Consider the following 13,153-nt stretch of genomic DNA (forward strand, 5'->3'; position numbering starts at 1 on the left):
GATTCTTAAAATCTATGTAAATATTACTTAAAGATTCATCAGGGGAACTTCAGAGGGAAAATCTAAGACATTTGGTGAATCAATTGAGAGGAAAGTCCTACAAGAAATGGGAATTTCTACAATAATGGGAATTGCTTGATGTAGAGTGCTTCGGAGAGCCTAAGCAAGACAGTTTGTTTTCGGGACGTCGGGAGTTTGTGTTTCGTTCTCGCGCGTTTTGCTGGGCAGTGCTTCGGAGAGCCTAAGCAAGACAGTTTGTTTTCGGGACGCCGGGAGTTTGTGTTTCGTTTTCGCGCGTTTTGCTGGGCAGTGCTTCGGAAAGCCCAAGCAACACAGTTTGTTTTCGGGACGCCGGGAGTTTGTGTTTCATTCTCGCGCGTTTTGCTGGGCAATGCATCGGAAAGCCCAAGGAAGACAGTTTGTTTTCGGGACGCCAAGTAGTTTTACGGTTCGCGTTGTGTGAGTGCGAAAAGATATCCGTGTTCAGTCGAGGATGAATTATTAACTGGTGAGCTCGTTTCATGCTTATAATGACACATTTTTTCATGGCAGCGTTATCTTTATGTATTATTCAAACAATCTTTGTTTGGTTCGTCACTCAAAGTGTCGGCATTATGCCTGTTTTACATAATTTCTATATACATATATTTTCTCTCTTTAACATTACTAAAAGCATCTTTTGAATGGTTCGACATTATAGATGCTGACGTATTCTTTAAAACTCCTACCAAAAACGTTTCATCTCGAGACAAAAATGTACAGCGTTACTCTTCTGTAATTTTCAAACAAACTATGTATGGTTCGTCACTACAAGTGTCGGCATCATTCCTGTTATTTTTATTATAATTATTATTTTTATTATTATTATTATTATTATTATTATTATTATTATTATTATGATTATTATTATTATTAATATATACATATATTTTTCTCTCTTCACCATTACTAAAAACATCTTTTGAATGGTTCGACATAACGGATGTTGACGTATTTTTTAAATCTTCTACCAAAAACATCTCGAGACAAAATGCAAAACTAGCTTTAAGTTTAAGTCGTATTTTCCCTCCTTATCCATGGATCGCATCACTGACCAATGGTGACTCCCAGATCTTTTCCTCCCTCACTCATAAACACCCTTCCCGTGGTGATTGTGGAGATGCAGAGGTATTCTCGGTCTCTAGAAGCAACAATCATTACACCCTAACATTCCTTTCCCATCCCAACTGACTGTAAGGACTTGGCCGCCGTTATTGATCAATAATATTAGATCTGCTAAAATTGTACTTCGAGAATAAGCGGAAACTCCCATTCCTTATTCATTTGGATCGTAGTGCAATTCTTACCAAGTCCGATCAATCACGGAGTAGCAACCATTGACATGTACAGTCAGTCTATGCTATGCTATGCTATGCTAATGGGAATTGCTTGATGTAATGCCTCGAGTGATTCTTGGAAGAATCCAAAGGATCACACCTGGAAAACAATCAATAGGTTTTAGGAATATCCAATTAATTTCCTGCAGAGAATCCCGAAAACAAGTCCTAATGAAATATCTAGGGCAATATTCTGAAATTCCTGGAACAATTCTAGTGGTAAATTTGAAACACATTGTCTTTATTATTTTCAAGCAAAAGGCAATGAAAAATTCATAAAAAGGAACAGTTGTATGATTTTTGTTTGCTTCATTTTATGTTGCCTGAATGTTATTAGCCATTTAGAGATTTCCCCTATTTTTTCAGAGAAATTGCAGAAAAAAAACTCAAGAAAGAAATTTCTGAAGAAATTCAACATATTTCCTGGAAGCAATCTTCGGAAAAAGACTGAAGGAATTATTTGATGCATTCCTGGAAAAATATCTTGGCAGATTCCCTGATAATTCAATTATACAACCTCCCCAAAATGATTTGTAATATGTTCTAATTGTGATTTTTTTTCGTGAAAATCTGCAATCTGTACCATTACAAATAAGCTTGATTTTTTGGCAATCCTAATCGTCTAAGGTAAATTAACTTTCAGTCCACTATAGCAGTGTTGTGAAAAACTCAATTTCTCACAACTCACGCTTGAGATTTTTCATGCGTGAGTTGTTAATCACGCCACTCAGCAGTCAAAAAATCATGGATGAGTTGGCTCAACTTTTTAACTCATTGTCTCGTATTTCCACAGTTTACTTACACACGGCAATAATTTCTTGTTAGTCTGGTAAAATTATAGTAATCCTTTCTAACGTAAACAACAATATTCGGGTTTCACGAGTTTTTGCTGGGTTTTGCGACTGATTCATTTTATGCGGTTTGAGTTGATTGAGTTGATTTTGCATCAAAATCTCAAGCGTGAGATTTGCGAAGCAGATCTCTAATGAGTTTGCTCTCTCGGGAGAGCGTATTGATTGACATTTGAATGCGAGTCTATCAACACTGCACTATAGTATTATCTATAAAAAATGCCTACCAAGATTGTAGTCCCCAGACATTTGGAAACCTGGCCCTTGATATATCGCATATTTGTATGTCATGTCTTATTACTGAAGACATCATTACTGTCGTACAGAATTTATAATGCTTGATCTAAAAATTTATTTTGAGACAAATTATCAAAAATATGAATAGTTTTCATAGAAAATTTTACTAACGATAAGTCCGACCATGTCATTTTTATATTATGTACCAAACTTGTGATAAACTGGTTGAGGTACAAAAGTTTTAATGTTACGTGCTCTTGATGACTAGCGAATTGAGATCAAGAATGAAACTGCTATTGTAAGCAACCTTACAAGGGTATTGATCAGTGTTTTCGGAACTTATCTGGCGTTCAAGAGGGAAATAAAAAAAACGGATTGAAGGCATTTATGCCAAATGTAACAAATATACAAAATGTCTGTATCCGCATATTAACAGAAAATCGAAACTTTGTCTTAAGAACAAGCTTTCTTTTGATCTTCAAACAAATTTTCAGGTCGGCCATGTTGTAGGCTGTACTAATATGGACTAGCTGTTGTAATACCAAGAGAAGTCCCTACAGAGGATTTAAAATCTAGGATGATACTGGAACTGCTATAGAACTATGAATTACATTGAATATCCAATGTTTAATTCATGAAGCAAACTTCCAGCAAAGCAAATGTGCTTTGATTGATGATATTGAGTTAGGTTAAGTTTATTTTAAAGCTTTTAATCGACTTCAATCGAAATGTAATAGCTTTTTAGGATAAAAATGTAGCAGTACGCAGAGGTATAAAAAATGATGCTATGTTTGAGATCATTTTATTTACAATATTAAAAATAAACCAATATAGATCAGAACTTAAGAATTTACTATTTAAAATTGATACTAACATTATTAAATAGCCTAGAGACAACACGCCAAACTTTAATTTCATTCACGTTTATAGTTCAAACGTTAAATTCCGTTCCGTCAAACAATAAAAAAAACTTCCTCCCCGTAGCCGGCAATAAAACGATTCACGGTTCGCATTTCCGAGTGCAGATGTAGTCCGCAGGGGAACTATATGTAAAATGCACCGACGAGAAAAACGCTCCACCGGAATATCTCTCAGATAATTGGTATTTTAGCCAAAGTTCGCCTTTCCATACGATGTATGTATCAATTTGATCCCGCTTTAGGATTTTCCTTATGGGGCCCATATGACCCCACCTTCCCTTCCACATAAACACGCCGCCGATCACACAAACAGACCATGTCATGGCGAGTCACACACGTCCAGTAGTTTACATTTCGACGATCATTTGCTGCCGCTCCCCAAAACGTTCCTAAATATCGGTCTGACTTGGTTGCCACCGGGAGAAATTTTGCGGCCGCAGTTCACTGACTTCGTCGAAAATCAGCGCAATACGCGTGCTCGTGGTACTTAGACAGAAAATCGCACATCTTCGCAGTACAGAAACTCGTATCATCTTTATTTTTGTAATTTACGATCATCCCACACCGTCGTCGTCATCGTCGCAGACACACATTCGCACCATCTTTCTCTCTGTAGCAGAGTTCGAGCTTGCTTTTGCACTTGAAAATCAGAGCGTTTCACACATTAACACACAAGTAAAATCAATGATTCATTGATGGTGCCCGGCATCTTGCAGGTAAACAACTCTCCAACACACGTCAGCTGTAGAACTACGATCCTCCTACACTTTCTTGTATGTTCGAAAAAAAAATACGTTCAATTCGTTTCAATGCCAATATCGCGCGCAGCACAACCTCACATCACCCCCACGGTGTGTCTGAAATCGTAATTAGCGACATCAATTCTACATTCCATCATTCAAAATATATGGTATTCTAGCGTCCTCTCCGAGAATCATACTTTTTTTTATCAAAGAAAACAGAAAAACATATTTATTTATTTATTTATTTATTAACTCCATCTTCAGTATAAATACTGTACAGACTGTAACTTATGTTCTAAATACATCCTAACTACATCAATTCACAACTTCAACAATACACAAACTACAGATGATCGATGCAAAACAAAATAAAACGAAGAATTATAGACGAATACTCAATTAAATATAATATTATATCAATTAATTAAATATCAGATCATCAGTACCAAACAATTTTAGATCGATTACAATCAAAGCTTTACTTTTTACTTATTTAGGACCAAATTCAATAAATTTATGAGAAAATTCTTACACTATGCATTATTTGCTCACAAACAATCTACATCCTAATTTATTAAAACTAAATTCAGTTTTACTAACATTTCGTTAACAACATTTTTTGCCGTAGCAGTTCAGAATTTTTACAGATTTCACATGCTCAAAAAAGAAATAAAAACGCTTTCAATTAAAATAACCTAACTTTACCTAAACATATAACGCATTTATCGTGGTAATAGAAGATTACAGAAGAGAAAAAACAAGTAGAGCTATCAGGGTATTTGATTGGGAAATATCCTAAAGAGCACTCATCAAATAAAATTATTCCGTTAGAATCACTTTGCGATTTATTTCATGAACGATGTTTTGCATTAAAGTCACCAATGACGAAGAAAATTGCTTATTACGGTTCAATTTCCGCATGTCAGTTTGAAGTAAATTGTCTTGCTGCCCAGTGCATTGAAAAGGCAAATAGGCAGCAATGAAAGTATATTTACCAAGCTGCGCTTCAACAGAAACATTCAAGGTTTCAAAAACATAGGTTCCAAATGACGAGAAAAGTTTATGCTTTATAATCCTATGAATAGTGAATATAACATGATTCCCAACTTAAAATGGTAAATTTGATTGCTCATCATCTAAATTTGTTCATTTGCAATTAGCGACCTCAAACAAAAAATATGTAATGAATACAATTTGATGTGAGATGAACTCATTACCTTTTGAATAAGCAATAGAGAGTTTCAATCAGATTCACAGAACACAAAAAAAACTTTTGTATATTTATTACAGGGAGCATTAACGAAATATCTCCTATTTCATGAAGAAGATGCTCAGATATCACATCTTTTGAATATTGAATGAGAATATGATGATAAATAATGTACTGTGCTGGATTTAAGAAAAAATGAACATGAAAATATCTCTAGAAAGTGGCCCTAAATCTTTGAATCAATCCTACTTTCATCTCCTTCGATGAAACATTTTCAAATTCGCGGAAAGTGTGCCAATATACTATTTCAAATGGTGGGTGAAGAATTGATGGCCAGTTACGGTTTCAGACACACCGTACCCTTATCTGAACCGATCGATGATCCACTAAAACATCTCATTCAGTAAATTCCCAACGCCACATCCACCTCGACCGACGAGGCTAACCACAGCAGGGACCACCCTCGTTCCTTCTTCTCCCTTTTCACCAACATATCAATCGCTCGGTAATATCACATTCCCGCATATAATTATTTTCACATACACTTCACCGGATGAAAGCAAACCGCTTCTGCCGCAACCCATTTATTGTCGCCCCCAACTCAATCCGAAGCAGCAGATGACAACACGGCGACAGCGACAATGGCGTCGATATGGTGCACACAGAATTCGCCGATCGCGATTATAATCCTTCGTCGTCGTGGACGACGTCTTTGCAGGATCGCACACGCGTTCGGCTTTTTTGCAAGCTCAGTGCAATTTGATGCGCGCGTGCTTCCGCGGAATCTCCGATCGACTGTGCGGTTTGTTTGAAACGCCGACGCGAAACAAAAGCGAAACGAAACGAAAAAAAATCACTCACTGCAGTGACCCGACTGACTGCCACCCCGATGACGGTTCGAAAGAGACTGAATGTTTATGAAAATGTTATTATTTTCCTACACACGCTTCGGTTCGGTGCTCAGCTGGCTGAGTCCACCGAATCGTACCGACGGTACCGACCGACCATGACGAGGGGAACTCTCTTCTTGAGTCTTGACTCAGCTGATTGCGTGTTTAATGTGGCTCCTCTCGTGTTCCGCTCCATGGTCGTCGGTCGATCGGATGGAAGACCCAAGAACTCAAGTAGGCACAGAGAAGCCGGTTCGGAACTTCCCATTCAAGATGCGGACACTCAACGGAAAATGAGAGCTGTGGGAGTGTACGATGATCGCATGCGATCACTGAGCGTTTGCGGAAAAACTGAGAACTGTGTGAGGCCGAATTACCTGAGCGACGGGTTTCTGGTGGTATATGTCTGATGCCTGAGCAATGGAGACGTTTGGTGCTGCGTTGATTTGTCCTTCTGTGTTTGTTTTTTCGAATATTTCCAGCGCGTGACATAAAACTCTAACTCCTATTATCAGAGGCGCGGTCACGTTTGACACCATGGGTAGGACAAACGTTGGCAAATATTATGAGCACAGTGGAGCTAAGAAAAATGTTAACCCCATGGAATGCTAGGCTGGAAATTTAAAGTAACTTAATTTGAGGGGCGCAAACGCAAAGGGGAGTAAGTAGCATTTTGGTGCGTTTTGAATTGAGGAAACTCTACTGTTTCTAAGCGTTCTAACGATATTTTCAGGTGATTTTTACGCTTAACAGAAAAAAAAACATGATTTTTATAAGATTTTTAGTTTTTACAGGGCTAGTAGTGACTAAGTTCCTGGAAAAAGAGCCTTAAGAAGAACAAAAACTAGGCCGAAAAGATACCAAACATGAAAATAAAACGGAACCTAATAGGAGTGACATTTGACAAGTATTACTGTATGTATTTTTTATAATTATCTCTAGGAATTCATCAGAAATTTATTAAGGTGAAGATGAATCGAAGCCAAACTTCAAAATTTCAATCAAAAAAACGATCAACGATCAACTGATGGAACATACACTTCGTAGTTGCTACTCCGTGATCAATCAGGATAGTGATATTTGCACAGAGAACCACTCAGATGGGAGCTTGGGTTTTAGCTTTTTACCATCTTCAATGTGCAATTACACTACCCTTGATATTTCTAGATTGATAACGGCGCCGGCCACGTCCTTATGCCCATCGGGGATAGGAAGGAATGTTAATTAGATAGTCGTTGTTACTAGAAAACCGGAGAATCTCCTGCATTTCCCACAGCTACCTTGGAAGTAGGAGTGTTTTGTTAATGATGGATGGGTGTATTCGACCGTATGGATACCACTGTGGTAAGCGGTTAAGTCGATATATTCAGTTCTAGCGATAGATAGAACCGATAATGTTTGCGTCATAACGGCGCAGAGAGATAGAGAGAATAGAGAGCTATTAGGTAGAACGTTACAAAGATGAGAAAGGGACGGGCCTGGGATTGAACCCACGACCTCCTGCTTGAGAAGCAGAAGCGATAGCCATTAGACTACCAACCCCGTCCCAAACTTCAAAATTTCAGGAGCAAAAATCTGGAGAACCGAACACTCATATGAGCTGAAAAGTTAATCGATTGGCCACCACCAGCTAGTGACCAATCGATTAAGTTTTCAGCTTAAACGAATGTTTGGTTCTCCAGATTTGTGCTCTTGAAAATTTAAGGTTTGGCTTCGATGTATCTTTACCTTAAGGTATTCGCTCAAATATTCAGTTATTACTACGTAAATGTTTAAGGTGAAGATACATCGAAGCCAAAGCTCAAATTTTCAAGGGCACGGATCTGGAGAACCAAACATCCGTTTAAGCTAAAAAGTAATCGATTGGTCACTAGCTGGTGATGACCTATCGATTATATTTTCAGTTCAAACAGATGTTTCGTTCTCTAGATCCGTGCATCCCGAACAGAAACAGAAGAATCTAGTGAGTCAGTCGATTTTTCTGGGTCATGCTTAAAAATTCCCGGTCAAAACGTATTCTAAAATTAAATCAATAACTTCTCCAGAAATTTCTGGGGATTTCCTATGAAATTGTCTTGCAGGATTAATGTAAGACTTCAACTGGGGATTTCTCTAAAAATACCTTCAGCACCTTGCTTCAGAGATTCCTTCTAAGATTACTACAGAAATTTTGCCGGTAATTCTTTGAGATTTTGTCAAGTATGTCTTGAAAGTTTTTTTTAGGAATTCTTTCAGGAATGCCTCAGGGAAATGCCAAACATTTATTTTTCTTAAATTTGAGGTATTGTTTGATAAAATTTGTGTAAGTGTGTAGTATTAACTGGTGTGAAAACTTAAATAAACTTTTGAAGATTACACGGCATTTTTTTTCGAGAAACTTTTTGCAAAATGTTTGGAAAAACTGCAGGAGCAATACTTGAATGAAATGCTCGAAATAGATTTGTTCCGAGGAAATTTGGCATTTCTGGGAGGAAATATGAATGAATTCTTGGAGGAATGTACATGAACAGGCGGATAAGTTCTTGCAGGGTTTCTTGAAAAACTCTTAAGCATTTTTTTAAAAACCTCTGGAATAAGCCTTTGTGTATTTCTTCGGGAGAAACTTTATAGAAATCTTTGAAAGATCTTCTAGTGCAACAACTGGGAAATTTGGTTGAAGGTTAGTGAAAAAATATTTGGAAGAAAATTAAAGTAATACCATTTTTTATTATCATTCATATTAAAAAGATGAATATCCTTTACAAACAACTTTCAAACAAATTTTACAAAAATAGATCAAACTGCTTGCCTTCACAATCAGTGAGGTTGTTCTAATTCTCTCAAATATTTCTAGATAGCGAATAGATCAGCAGCAACAATTTTATGAATTTGAGTAGTTTTTTTGGTCTTTGTACCGAAGTGACACGGAATATTAGCAAAGCTTTCAGGAGAAACAGGAGATGATTGAAAAATATTTCATTGCGCAGTAACTTCATCAAATGTTTCACTATAATATTTTCAAGAATTCCGCAAAAAATCTTAGTAAACCTGCTTTAAATGTTTTTTTTTTATATAAATGATGCCACAAAATATCAGTAGGAATTTGATTAAATCTTTTTCAGGAATTTATTAAAAACTACTTCCACAAATTTCTACGGCAGTTCTGAATCAGTCAAGTTCAGAAATCGCTAGCACTGTCACACTTATCAAAACTTTTGATAATTTTCTGAAGAAGAAGAAACATCTCAAGAATTACTTCGAGGAATACTCACGGTAAATTGTCACAGAACATATACAAGGTTAGCCGTAGATGTTTTTAAGAAACTATTCATTGATTCATTCAAAAATTCCATAGATGATGGCTCCTTTTGTTGTTTCTAACGGTTAAAGAAGTTTCTTGTAGTAGTTATTAAAGTTAGTTTCCCAGGATTTGCACTATAGATATTCTCACAAGCCAAAACTCTCGGGGGATTTTTGCACATATCATGTCACGCTTTACTAGGCATGAGAAAACCATGGTTAACTTTATCGTATCTTCCATACTTCATAAGAATGAGTACGAAGTTGATCGAATTTGTATGTATATCGCACAGATAATAGAAATAGTTTAATTTTTTAAGCTTTCTGCTGATCTTGTTTTTTTTGTTTTGTTGTTGAATTGTGGGTAGTACAATCCTTTGACTGTCCTACCCAGGTATTTTTGTGCGTAGTACATGTCCTACCTGTCCTACCCACTTCCCGCGCCACTGCCTATTATAAATCAATCATCACAACAACTTTGACAAAATTTGTTGAAATCTCTAACATACGGAATAAGACAATACGTTTGCAACTTTTCCGATTTCCATACTAAACGGAACGTTAGATCCGAGTTGTTTATGTATCGATTTCTCATTTTTTTCATTTTTCTTCAAACATAACTTGAATTTAAACATATATAAGCGATTTGAACAGATACAATTTTAATAACTGGCAACTCAAAAACTTGTATGTTGTAGTTTGTAGGTTATAGATTTGGACAAGATCAACAAGTTTGTTGTAGACAGATTTTCTGTAGGTCTTCCACATTTTGAATCGTTCATTATTTTTCGTCAAATTTCATCCTAGTCAAAACGTTATTAGATTAAGTTGAGGCAAAAGTTCGATATTAGTGGAATAATAAATGTATCCAGAAACAATACAACAGTTGTGATGTCGAACAAAATTATGTCAAAAAATTTATTCACTTTTAGTTACAACAACTGTTTCAAAATCGATTGTCTAAAAAGAACTCTATCAAAAGCCGGTGGGGCAAAAGTTCGCTGATTGAATCGCAAAATGTTACTATTTTTAAACAGAAATACATCATACTAACCATAAAGTAATGTTTGCATAAAAATACACATTAAGTTTTGATAAAAAAAAAAAACAAAAATTAGCATAAATCTAGTAGTTAAACCCAAAATATAGCAGTTTTTCGACAAACTATGATAAAAATAAGTTCAGATCGGACTCGATTATCCGAAGTATCGATTTTTTTCACTCCGGATACGCAATCCTCCGAATATTCGATATTATGTGTTTTTTTTTTTTTGTTTCATCCAATGACGTGGCCATAATTTTGTTTCTAGGGAGAAAAGGGGTCTTAAAAATTGTTGACTCGCACGGTAAATAACCATATTAGGTACGGTTAAAAATATACTTTAATTTCACCAGATGTTCACTGTTAAACTAGAGGGTCATCAATAAATTAAATCTCATCACTAGGGGGGAGGGGAAGGAATCCATGGGAACGTGGTAATCTATAAAAAATATCGTAGAATCCAAGCCATCAAAAGCGTGGCATAGGAGGAAGGGAGTTTCAAATGGCAAAATTTTACTTGACGTCCATATATTGGACGTTCCCTTATACAAAATCTTTCAGTGTGGGATATAATTATAGTAATTTATGAACGTTTCCTTACACAATGCTTTTTGTTCGGCCTTCCCAGCCGTATGGTCACTAGGCATTTATTCGGATTTCCGCCTCAGCCCGTCCTGAATCTAAAGCTAAATCTTTTGTAATAGACAGCCCTTTATGGGATATTCCTTGAGAAACTTCTAATCAAATCCAACCGTAGTCGTGAGAAGTAACTTGATAATTTCTTCAGAAATTATTGCGAATCTTTACTTAAATCCGCAGACTATCCAACAAGTTGCGTGCCGATAGTTCATGCGCCGAGTTGTGCGCCAGCCAAAAAGTGAATAAAGAAATGTCAAAATATCTCGTCGAGGAAGTGAATCACTTTTAGGGCTCGAGCCCTAAGCTGGACAGCGAGCATAATTGTTTGATCGATGAAAAACATTAGGAATAAAAATGTTCGTACCGTCTTGTTTTTAAGTTGCAAGCGATTTAAATCATTTCGATTGATCCACAACTCGGCGCATGATCGATCGGCGCGCAACTTATTTGGTGGTGTACGGTTTCGAGAAAAGATTCGCAAAGTGTCCAACTCGTACCAGACCCTGGCGCGTAACACACGAAGTAACGAGGAAATGATCGAAATTCTAAAAATTCTCGAGAAGCCCAATATTACCAACAATGAAGAAATCATTATATAAGTGTTTATTGACAGTTTTCACTCAAAATTCTGAGGAAATGATTTTAGTGCCGAATTTGTTGATTAGTTCTTTCCAGATCACTAGCATATTGCTATGGTAATCTAGTAGTCCATGTATGTTAAGATTTCTGGCGGATGCCAAATGTGAAATTTAGACAGTTTTCACATTTTTAATCTTTTTGATTGTTTTAAGGCTAAGTAGCCCGTCATTCGTTTCGGCAACAATGATGACTTTTCAGCATGCATTTCAAAGTGATAAAACTCAGTCTTGATAGTTTATATTGACTTGACAAAGAATCACTGTACGCGCTAACATGCATAAAGTATGCTGATACTTTTTCAGCTGTGTCAGTGCAAAACCAACTGATTTTCTTTGATTCGAAATCGTAAGAAGAATTAGCAACAATCATTAACGACGCGTACAAATTTCAATGACGGCCTACTTCGCCTTAACATCAAGATAAGTTTTAAATCTTTCTAGGGGAAAAGCACCAATTTTCGACCTAGCACTAATTTTCGACCCATTCATACGATTTTGGCCTACTTTGTATGGAAATCCGAAAATTGGCACAGAATTCTTGTGGGTCGAAAATTAGTGCTTTTCCCCTACTACAACACACGAAACTTTTCAAGATGTGAAAACATTCAAGAAATCACGTGTTGCGAAGTAGGGAACCACTATGTCCATAACTGGTACACCAATCCTATTTGTTATATTTTCCCTTGAGTTCTTAGCCAATATTTTTGAATAATTCTTTTCAAATCTTTGGCAGATAATGAGAAACTTTACTATAGATCTTACCAAGAAAAAAATGCTCATTGCACATTAACAATCATCAAAAAATATCACCAAGAAGACAAGTAACTTGTTGCCGCATATCACCTACTCGTAAATTCACCGTGAATCTCTTTCACAAAACGCCAAGAATATTGCGTAAAAATAATATGGTATTCATGACTAAAAATCCAATAAAGCTGTTGTTCTTTTGCAAAGCGAAAGTAGTCGGAAGACATGTTTGTGGATTTGAAACATAATTTAAGAACCAACGCTGCTAGCTAAAACAATTGCAAAAGCCGCTGCTTGTTTGCAATAAATAATTGAAGATGTATATGCGGACCAGCCCCTACTGCGGTTTATAGCTACAATAATATGTACATTTTTGGCTAAATTCAATTATAATATGTACATTTTTGCCAATTTTCTTTAATTTTCGTTTATTAATATATGGGTCGAACTTTTGCCCTGCTAATTCGAACATTTTCCTCACTATGGGCTAGAACTGATAACCATTGGTTTATGTAAATACTACAATACCTCAAAGCATCTTTGCAATATGTCTAGCTATACTCTTGAATAAAAGTCGAATA

The 13,153-nt window shown here is 36.3% G+C and overlaps 1 protein-coding gene across 7 annotated transcripts in view; it reads right to left on the bottom strand.

Annotated features, from left to right (window-relative positions):
• Positions 1 to 13,153, bottom strand: part of LOC5579847 (probable Ras GTPase-activating protein) — a 538,326-nt gene that overhangs the window by 342,594 nt on the left and 182,579 nt on the right. For 3 of the 7 annotated variants that reach the window (XM_021854124.1, XM_021854127.1, XM_021854122.1), the window contains exon 1: positions 5,881 to 6,247. The exons of 2 other annotated variants lie outside the window; for them this stretch is intronic. The gene's annotated coding sequence lies outside the window, so the exon portion shown is untranslated. Of the gene's footprint in view, positions 1 to 5,697; positions 5,824 to 5,880; positions 6,248 to 13,153 lie in introns of those variants that run through there. 2 more of the 7 variants (XM_021854126.1, XM_021854125.1) reach the window with 2 other exon arrangements.

The sequence above is a fragment of the Aedes aegypti genome, chromosome 3 (assembly GCF_002204515.2).
Source record: "Aedes aegypti strain LVP_AGWG chromosome 3, AaegL5.0 Primary Assembly, whole genome shotgun sequence".
NCBI lineage: Eukaryota > Metazoa > Arthropoda > Insecta > Diptera > Culicidae > Aedes > Aedes aegypti.